The following is an 11,385-nucleotide window of genomic DNA, read 5'->3' on the forward strand; positions in this document are numbered from 1 at the left end:
GCTAGGTCAAGAGATAGGATGGTTACAAGAAGTGGGATAAAGGTGGGCAATACCCTGAAAAGGAGCCAGAGGTAAAACTATACATAAAGCATAAGGCAGGGGTGTCAAACATGCGGCCCATGGGCTGGATCAGCCCCTTAGAGGGCCCCAATCCGGCCTGCAAGGCCCTGGCTGTTTCCTGTTTCCTTTTCCAGTTACCTTGCTTCTGCCACATCACAGCTTGCTTTACCAGTCTCTCTCAATCGCAAGCCTCTCCTGTACGATTGAGTCTATTAAAGAACCGGTTGAGGCTTCTCCTCCTCCCCCCAAGGGGAGGGAGGGAACAGCCAGAGCTCACTTCCTGGCCAGGCTGCAGGAGATAAAGGGAAGCCTTTTTTCCACTGGCTAAGGCTCCTCCCTGAAGGGAGGGGGGAATGAGGGCGATCTTGCTTTGCTGCCTCAATTGCATGGGAGAAATACCAAGCACCTTTAAGACAAACAAAGTTTTGTTCAAGGTATGAGCTTTGTTATGCCTTGCTACAGTGTATGTGTTTTGTTGGGCTCTTTATGCCAGGGCTCTCCTGGGTGCAACTGGATTCCCTTCCTCTTTTCACTGTATTCATGCCCTCATGATCCAGTCTTTCTCAGTAAGAAACCAATGTAAACTATTTTAGAGGAGGAATAATAAGCCAGTGAGGTGAATTAGACTGAGAGTGTGTGTCCAGACCAAATTCACCCAGCACATTTCCTTTGTAGGAAGTTGTAGTTATTTCTCTGGGGAAAACTATAGTTTTGTAGACAAACACATGCCTTCTCATGTTCTTGACTAGCACATGAAGCAACTTATGAACAAAAGGTTGCAATGCCTAGCCATTTCATGTTTCCCCCTGGGTCCTAGGCTCAGAATACTGAGCATAAGATTCCTGTAATGACTGTCAATAAATCAAAATTAGGTTTGCAGTTTACAGATACACACCTGAACAGCATACTCAAGATTGCTATTTTGTTGCAATAATTCAGAGCAAGAGGCTTCAGTTATCAGAGACTGCTAAATAGACAAAATATTGCAAGAGTGCAGGTGTTTTAAGCATGTTTTATGTAAAGTTTTAAAAAATCTTTGTGTTTGTCTGTGTCCTTTATAAAGTTTGTATCTCTCCTTCCTGGCATTACATTTTATGGCACACATGGCCCGGCCCAACAAGGTCTCATTTATATCAGATCCGGCCCTCATAACAAATGAGTTTGACACCCCTGGTGTAAGATGAAGGGGCATTCTGGGCAGGGAGCCAAGGAGCCTAGGCCTAGACACTTGACAAAAGAATTATGGTTAATGCAATGTAGGGGCAAACAAGTATTAAGAAGGAGGGTATGAATTTCACAGCCAATTCTTTGGATGCAGTATAAAATAAAAACTGTAAGAAAGCAACACAATCCAGTAAATATTCTGGGACTAGATGGTATTTTAGCACTACTGAAGCTAAACATGTCTGTCCCTGGGATGGTGGAACACTTGGAGTCCCACTGAAACCTTGAATATATCCAGAGCGGCAAATCAGCAAGTTTCTTAAAAGTCAAGAGCCACAATGAAATGGGGGAGCAGACGGCTAAGTATTTTACAATCTTCCAGAGTGAGTAGCAGGAGGGTTAAGCCTGAGTGGCAAAGTCCTTGTTGAAGGGACAAGAAAAAGAGCAAAGCAGCCCCAGATTAGGAAAAGAAACCCAGGACACAAACAGTCACTAGTTTGGCCTTGAGAGAGTGTGTCAACAATGCCAGCTCAGGCAAATGAAATGAGTTGCTATGGAAACAGGCATTTAAAAAGCAGAGAAAACATTCCAATAAGCCAGCTTCTATTTCCAATTTGAAAATGTTTTTGACCAGAAAAGGCAAAGTGGGCAATAAATGTGTTTGGTTAAGCAAATGGTGCCAGTAGTAGTATTTTGGGCTGCATAAGCACCCGTTGTCATCATCATCTGTGACCCACCATCCTCCTCAGGGAAAATCTGCTGCCCTGGGTCCACCTGTATGTGCTTCAGTTCACGCCACAGTTTCTTAACCTCTTTTTGACCATTAGATATATTGATAATGAGCACAACCAGTGGGAATCAGATGATGGCCAAAGGGATCATTCATGCTGCTCTCTGAGAGAGGATAACACAAGTGGATAGAATGGTGCCAACCTGGCAGTTTGAGAAAAACATATGAGGAATTTCAAGTGAAGGCATTTCAGAATGGAGATGCTTTAAGAGAAAAGTATGGAAATGGTGGTAGATATGGCAAAAAGAAGGGATAATGTGGGTTTGTTTGTAAAATTTATATGCCACCTCTTCTGAGGCCTGCTCACGAGGTCTGAAGACAGAAAAATGCTAGATTGATAGATCTACTATTTCTAAAATTCCATGATTCTCACCTGGTGATTCTTAACAGTTGCTGAAAACACATATTGCCTTTAGCTTGCCAAACTTGTTCTTTACAATATTGTTCTTTGCTAAGAGAGGCATACGCAATACCCAGTCCTGTTGCTGCTGGCCTGAGAATAAGGCTTCACCATGTGCAGGCCCTGAACATTGCAGCGGTTGGTTGCTCAACTACACAAAAATGCATGGAGAATAAGCAGCTGCCTAAAATAGATCACATGCACACAAAACTTTGGAGTTCAACAAAACTTTAATAAACCTGTGCCAATTATTTTTGATCTGTAGTGTAGTCAATATTATAAGGTATGAGCAGATACTTATTTGTAAGACAGTAGCATGGCACTTATGGCAATAAGCAATGACAACCATTCAACAGGAGGGACCTTAGGTTTTGTATTGTCTTTTAGCATGGTGTTGTGGGAGGTAACTCCATTGTGAGAGGGTAGTTCCAATCTTTTTTTATTAGACTGTCCCCCCAGTGCCAAGAAGGGGATACTACTGTGAGAAAGCTAGCATCATTTTCAGAAACCAGGTGGGAGCTGGTTGAGAAACTAAATAATGGGAGATGCCAGAACAGAATTAACTAGATTGCTGGTAGAGGCACATCGTTCTCACTTTGCTTAATCTACAATGGTTGCTAGTTAGTTTCCTGGCTCCCCTCCAAGCTCTGTTAACTTCAAAGCCTTGAATGGTCTCTGGACGACAAAATACTTTGCAAGAACCTGATGGAGTATGCTAAGTGGTCATGACAGACAGCATGAAAGCAGCGCTGCAACTCTAAAATACCCCCTGGCTCCATCTCTACTAGCATTCTTTCACATGAGTCTTTGGTACATAAGTATTACTGTAGATGTCAATTTTTAAGAAGTGAATCAATCTTAAAAGGTGCCTACTGTGCAGGCTCATTGCAATTTATATATATTCTCTCTCTTGCCTCTTTGGAAACTGAACAGATTACATTTTGCCTAGTTCTAATTTATTGATGCTTATTTTAACATATTAAATCTAGTACAAACTTCTTCAGGATGCTCCCTCTAAACTGTGGAGTCCTGTGAGCAAAAATTCTACTTTGTGAGTTATCTGGCATTAAAGTTGTGAGCAGGTGATTTGGCTACTGCATAAATTAGTTTGCTCTGGAGCCATCCTTCCTGAGCTAAGGAAAAAAATGTATGAGCTAGAGGCTAAAAAACTGTGAGCTAGCTCACACTAACTCATCTTAGAGGGAACACTGGATACATGACACATATTTTTACAAGCTTTAGGAGGTGATCTTATTTGCCTCTTTCCTCTCAGCTGAAGCAGTAGCACGTTGTTGACCAACAATATCCTTTCAAGTTAACTCCATATTTTAGTGAAGCAAAATATTACTACTCTTAACAATTAAGAATATAATTGAATTTGTAATGTAATTTGGAATGGTAGATTTAAATGTAGTTCTCCGTTTTGGGGACAAGGAAAATACTCTACTCAGCCAAGATACTGTAAAGTTAGCCTCCATGCTAGAAAGGAGATGGATGGGGTCTGATGGAATTCTCATAATTTAGGGCACATCAGTCTCCAGTTCTGACATATTTATTACCTATGAAGAAGAAGAGGAGATTGGATTTATATCCCGCCCTTCACTCAGAGTCTCAGAGCGGCTTGCAAACTCCTTTCCCTTCCCCTCCCCACAACAGACACCCTGTGAGATAGGTGGGACTGAGAGAGCTCTTTCAAGAGCTGCCCTTTCAAGGACAGCTCTTGTCAGAACTATGGCCATCCAGCAGTTGCAAGTGGAGGAGTGGGGAATCAAACCCGTTTCTCCCAGATTAGAGTCCGCACACTTCCTCCCCCCCAGTTGAAACCAAACAGCTGATAACCAGAAAAAAACAGGTTGCTTACCTGTAACTGATGATCTTCGAGTGGTCATCTGTGCAGTCACACACTGGGTTACACACCTGTTGATCCCTCGCTTGGAAGCCTAAAAAGCTTTAAAGATGACCTCTTCTAGGTGGGGTCCCCCTCAGTCCTCATGAGCATTTGTCTACTGAGCATGATCAGAATTGAGGCAGACTCCACCCCCACTCAGTTCCTTTTGCACACTGCCAGGAAGTCCCAGCACCATCAGGATAGTGACCAGGAGATGCCAGCAGAAGGGAAGACTGTGGGTGTGTGTGACTGCACATATGACCGCTCGAAGATCATCAGTTACAGGTAAGCAACCTGTGTATCTTCTTCGTGCAGGCCACACACTGGGTGATTCACAAGCTGAATACCATGGACGGTGGGTGTTGGCATCTACCAGTAATACAGGATGACCCCCATTAAGAGTCATGCCACTACAAGTCAAAGCAAAGTAATGTTATACAAATTAATATCCAGTCAAAAATAGGAGATTGAAGTCAAAATGAGGAGGAAGATCTTGTATTTAATTGCAATCAAACATGGAAAACAGGCCAAATGACCTATCAAAATTGACTGCTTTCTGAGCCCAACCAGGAAATACATGAAGTTAAATACTTATATGACATCATCATACCATCATCATGAAAATAATATTCAGAAAGCATAATAGGTTACCATAATAGGTTGACGCGGCAGCCGGTTTGGATGGATCTGTCCCGTTTTTACTATGTTGTTATATGTATATTTTAACCTCGGCATCGCCGCCTGTTAGCCGCCCCGAGCTGAATACTGGATGGGGCGGGATATAAATCTCAAAAAAAATAAATAAAAAAAATTAAGCAACATTTAAATGAAAATCTCCTTATTGGTCAAATGTAAGAAAGGTGTGTCTATACAATAGTGTCACATATTTACTTGACCTGACCTAAGTTGTATCGGCCAAGGCTTCTTCTCACCCGAACAAAGGTGTTTTTCTCTGATACCAAGTTAAAAATCCTTTTTGACCCAGACACTATGAAGTTATAACCTAAACAATTAGAACCATGAACCTTCTACCTTCTTGTACCAAAAGAATGCTATTGTCTTGTCTGTTAACATCAGCTGGAAAAATACCCTGACCTACAAGAAAGAGAGACTTTCTATATAACAGGCCTTCATTACATCCCAATAAAATGTTATTTAAGAATAAATCTATAAAAACCAGAGAAATATAAATAATCAAAAAAGGGAAAAATCTTTATAGTCCCATCTCTAGTACAGTAATAAACTTTATAATTGAACAGCAAAAGTAACCAACCAGGAGTTGAACTGTGCCCCCTCAACATCCAACTAATATACTCAATTGTACACCATACTTAGTTACATAACAGAACATGCAACTTATTAAACATCTACTCAGTGGGAAATGGACTTAAGTACCACCCGTCCAAAACTGGCATCCTTTCTGGCCTTATGTCCGGTGTGTAGTGTGCAGCAAAGGTGGAATGAGAGGACTATGTAGCTGCAGCACACATGTCCTTCAGAGGGACTCCAGCCATGAATGTTGTTGACGTTGCCACCATCCTCACTGAATGAGCTTTTGGCAAAGATGGAAAGGGTTCATTTGCAAGTTAGTAGCTCAAAGCAATGGCGGAGGAGACCCACTTGGAAAACCGTATTTTGAAACAGGTAAGCCTTTATGTGGTTCGGAATAACAAATAAATAATCTATTATCCTTTCTAAAAGTCTGAGTCCTGAACAAATAAAAAGCCAGAGTTCTACGAACATCCAACATACATAGCGCCTGCTGACCTTCATCCTCCGGTTTGGGGAAAACCCTCTGTGCAGTCCATGACTCCTGGATAATGGATATAACTTCTGAGCGTATGTCCGCAGGTAAGTAGGGCATCCAATTTTTGGAAAGGTTAAAAATGTATGCTGATAGATATGAGACATACGTCTGCATCTTGGAAGAAAGCGATGTGGATCCATAGATCTTTTTCATGATCGTATCCAATCTTCCACCCTCCCTGTCTGGTGGAGTCAAAAAATGGACTACCACCAAATTTGGTTCAGGGTGCGACTGTAGAAACTTAGTGTCATTGCTCTGCACTTTATACATGGCCTCATAGCATTTTGGGACAGGTGGCATTGAAGCTGGAGTGTCCCAAGCCTCCTTCAAAGTCGCCAGATGTACTGGCAGTACCGAAGATGCTGGTTAGTCTGATTGGAGTATGTTATGTACTATGTCAGATACATACGTTGCCCCTGGTACTTACTGTATTCCCAGTGTTTTTGCCATGCATTGAATTAAGTCCAGGAACCCCTTATGAAGGGGGCATCTGGGTCAATCACTGAGTGACTGGATCCGAAGGCGATTCCACGCGCCTCATGGAGCGTGATTTTGTTAACAGTCCCGTCAGTAGTATAGGTGGCACCGTAACTGTGGGCAGCACCTGCTTGTCTGGTGGTTAATAGGCCTGTAGTTTGCAGGATCCTTTGTAGTTTGCAGGATCTTTGACTTAGTGGCTATCGAGCCTGAGCTGGATGTCCTTTTGGGAGGCTTCTTGGTTTTAGTCTTTTTCGGCTTCAGCAGAGTGGGTTGTTGAAGCACCGAATCTCCCAACTCTACACTAGAGGGACGTGGTGTATGTTAAGATCCAGAGGGCTCAGCCATCATTGGATTTAGTACCTTTTCTAGTCGGAAGGTCTTAAAACGGGTGGCCTGATTCTTTCTAGCCTGGCGAGTAAATCTCGAATAATGCTGGCAGAGGCCTGGTTTATGATTCTCCCCCAGGCACAATAGACAATGATCGTGGCCATCAGTTGGGGGAATTTTGCCGTTGCAGCTGTAACACCATTTAAAGAATGGCGACCGTCCCATACGCTGCCTTCTCAGTCCAGTCAGGTGTTGTAATAAAAAGGGGGATTTGATGGGAGGCAATCTGGATACTAATGGGTCCCTCTCTGACTATCCTTTTTCTTTTTAACAGGATTTGCCTTACTGAGGTAAGTTAGGCTATCCCAGATATGAGGAAAGACGTCCAACTGAGATGGCAGTAAAAAAGGAACTGAGTGGGGACAGGGTCTGCCGCAGTTCTGACCATGCTCAGTAGACGCATGTTCACGAGGACTGAGGGGGACCCCACCTAGAAAAGGTTATCTTTAAAGCTTTTTAGGCTTCCTGACAAGGGATCAGCATGGGCATGTAACCCAGTGTGTGGCCTGCACAGAGACCATGAAGAAGATCCCAGCTTGTCACTCTTTTGATCTGTTAAAAAAGTAAAACAGGAAATGTGGCAAAAATCTCCCCCATGTCACTCTTTTGATCTGTTAAAAAAGTATTTTCACAAGACACCCCTATACATATAACTATGATATGTAATTCCATATGTTGTGCACATACACAAATTCCATACAAAATGTGCACATACACAAAAGCTCACACCTTGAATAAAACTTTGTTGATCTTAAAGGTGCCCCTGGACTCTAACTTTGTTCTGTTGCTTCAGACCAACACGGCTGCCCACCTTGATCTATTTTCAAGTTCCTTTTAGGAATATCTTCAAGTTGACCTTATGTTTGAAGTTGGAAGATTCTGCCTGACAGATACTCAAAACATGCAGCTTGTACAGCAACACATTTTCACTCACAATTTTAATTTTATTAGGAACTTGCAGCAGAAAACAGTGATAAATTAGTGTATGTGAAATATGTGATTGGGAGATACAAATTTTCCTGTTTGAAAGCAAGTTTGACATGTAATTAGCACATAATGCTTTTTGTATTAATTGTATTTTCACTACAGTGCCTGGTAGCAAACTTAGCATTTGATTAACCCCCCCCCCACACACACACACACTTCCATTGAATAGGTATTGATACAGAAAAGTTTCTTCCCAGTTTATAGCCCTGAGAGAAGTCTCAACTAGACATTTGGCACCAGCCTTCACTCTGAATGGCTATGGTAGTAGAGGAAGGCACAATTTGCAGTGAAGAAATACTGTAGTTGTGTGCCTTAAGCCTGTATGCTCTTTTCCCCCTGTAACTGCTCTGCCACCCACTTTTTCTATAACACAACATGCATATTAAACATTCAGGACCAAACTATACACTATATTTGCCATGTGTCCTCCCCAAGTTCACCATGAGGACTTCCGATCAGATGTGCACTGAATGTTCTATGCTCAGAATTCAATTGACAGGCAAAAATGGGGCAGATTCAAACAGGGAACACAGCAAGCAAAAAGGAGTTTAAGCCTTCAGCGCCTGTGCTGCTTGCCTAACCAGAAAAGGCCCTGGGGATCAACTATTGCCCCTTGGGGAGCAGTTACATGGACTGAGAGCCACCGTTAAGTTTCCCTAATAGGGCAAACAACACCTCTCAGACCATTTCAGGCCAGGAAAATGGTACAGGGGGAAAGACCTACCCATGTATATCATGATCCTGACCCAAACTGAGCAAAGTGTCTTGGAACTGAGTTCCAGGCATGGAACTTGTAGCACATGTCGGACTGAAATTGGGCTTAAAGGAGCTACTGGACTCAAACTTTGTTCTGTTGCTTCAGACCAACATGGCTACCCACCTGAAAGTCACTGTGGCAGGCTTGTGCAGGCCTGTGAAGGAAAATACAATGTATAGTGAGGCCTTCATTTAGAAAAACAGTGGGGGCAGGAAGCAGAGAGAATTACATGTTAGAAGATGTAGTAGTGGCAGAAGTGTTGTACTGGGAAGCTCACTGGTTAACCTGAGGCCAGCCACCATTGCTCAGGCTCCCAGATTTTTGGAAGGATACCACATACCCTACTCTAAGCTCCATCGAAAGAGATCAGGAAAAGCCTTTCACATATAAAAACAAAATGACAGGCAGGGGAAGGCTTCAGTACTCCTAGACATTTTACTTCACTGTACAGTGTTCCCTACCCCATCACTTTGTGGGTGTTTGGCTCTCAGAGAGAAATAAAAGACCGCATCACTAGCTTCTAATGGTTCTACCAGAGTCCCTGGGATTTTAGGACAGAGCAAAATTTCTTTTAAAGCCACTTGGTAAAAAGAAAAAGGGGGCTATATATTCATGGTTTCCAAATTTACATGGTTACACTGCAAAGCAGGATCCACTTTTAGTTTTTTACCCTGCATGCCTCCCTTTCCCCACCTTCTATTTTTAAACTATCTTAAAGAAAATGTCAGAGTACAGCTTGGCCACTTGAAGTTGGCACATCATCCGCTTGTAGATCATGTCACACTAGGTGAAGACCAACAGAATCCTTCCCATTTCTTGAGCCAGTTCTTTCCCACTAATATATGTTGTTCCAAAATCCTTTTCAGAGTTGTTCAATCCCTCTAAGCAGACATCAGAGAGAAATCAATTCCACCCAGTTCTGCTGAGCCTTCAGTGGCTTGAGCATTTATTCTGTACAGTAACAGTGAAAAGTGAAAACTTTGCACATAGCAGCAGATTAGTTATTTCATTCTGTTCTTAGCAGGCAGCCATTTCCACCTACTGTGTAGTGGGCAAGAAAGACGCTGATAAATGTTTTCTGAAAACTGACATGCATCGGCAGCATTCACACTTCGTTTTCGATGAATTGTAAGAATTTCAAACCACTGAGAAATCATCTATACTCCAGTTTTCGACACATGCTGACATAGGTGGCACATTCTCTCCTCAGCTAGCTGCACTGAGAAAGCCATCTGAAGTGGCCAAAGGTCATTAAATTCAGGCCCAAATGAAGGACCAGAAAGCCTTCTTGTTTGTAGCCACCACAATCACTCAGTGGAGCTTCCAGTTTTCGGTGTGATGAGAAAGGAACTTTCTTAATAAATTTACTGGGCTAAAGAAGATAAGGTTGATGTCTGAGAAGAAAACTGTGAAACAGATTTATAAATGTGATATTATTCTAGTTTGGATTACAAAACCATATTGTGAATTTTAAATCTTTGGAACACTGTAACAAGCGTCAGATTTTATATTCTTGAAATAGAAACCTATTTTCCCTGGAATTATAATTGAGCCATAAGGATTCATGGAAGGACATCTAATTTGGATTATAAATATTTACATCTTATTATTTGGACCATAAAGTAAAATCAAGGAGAAAGAACGAAGAATTAATGAACTATTAAGCGTGTATTTTTAACTTTCACGACTTCATTTTCTTATAACTCATTGTGCATACCTTTGCGGCTTGTTGAAAATTGTAAAGTATATTATGTTCTGAGGTTCTTGTATACAACTGGTAAGTCTGTATTACAACTAAATGATAAGACTGTCTGCCTTGCCTGGGAACTCTCTTTTTAATGTAAATGGGTAAGCATAGAAAGCTGTGTGAGTGTAGAGATTTTATTGACAAAGAGCTGGAGAGATTCTCTGTTTTTAATACAATATTTTAAAATGGCTGGAGTAGAAGGGAAAAATTTTCTAACACTAATGGTTAAAGGTAAAGGTTCCCTTGCTCGAAAGCCAGTCGAATCCGACTCTAGGGTTGCGGTGCTCATCTCCATTTCAAATTCGAAGAGCCAGCACTGTCCGAAGACATTTCCGTGGTCATGTGGCCGGCATGACTAAACACCAAGGCGCACGGAACGCTGTTACCTTCCCACTGGAGTGGTACCTATTTATCTACTTGCAATTTCTTGCTTTCGAACTGCTAGGTTGGCAGGAGCTGGAACTAGAGACGGGAGCTCACCCCGTCATGCGGCACCCGGGTCTTGAACTGCTGAACTACCGACCTTCCACAGCCTGCAGTTCAGCGTCTTAGCCACTTGAGCCACCGCAGCTCCCTAACACTAATGGTTACAGATCTCCATTTTTTTTTTACAAGAAACAATCACTCCAATAGTAGAAAAAGCTGTGAAAACGGCTCTGGACTCTGTAATCTAAGATAGACTTACTTCTACAGCAGAAGATCAGCCAGATGGAAGAGCAAACTGACATGGCATAAACTGACATGGCATAAGAACATAAGAGATGCTAATGTTGGATCAGGCCAAAGGCCCATCCAGTCCAACACTCTGTATCACACAGTGGCCAGAAATACCAGTGCCATCAGGAGGTCCACCAGTGGGGCCAGGACATTAGGAGCCCTCCCACTGTTGACCCCCCCCAAGCACCAAGATGACAGAGC

Source organism: Gekko japonicus, unplaced genomic scaffold (assembly GCF_001447785.1).
Source record: "Gekko japonicus isolate JY-2015 unplaced genomic scaffold, Gekko_japonicus_V1.1 scaffold1439, whole genome shotgun sequence".
Lineage (NCBI taxonomy): Eukaryota > Metazoa > Chordata > Lepidosauria > Squamata > Gekkonidae > Gekko > Gekko japonicus.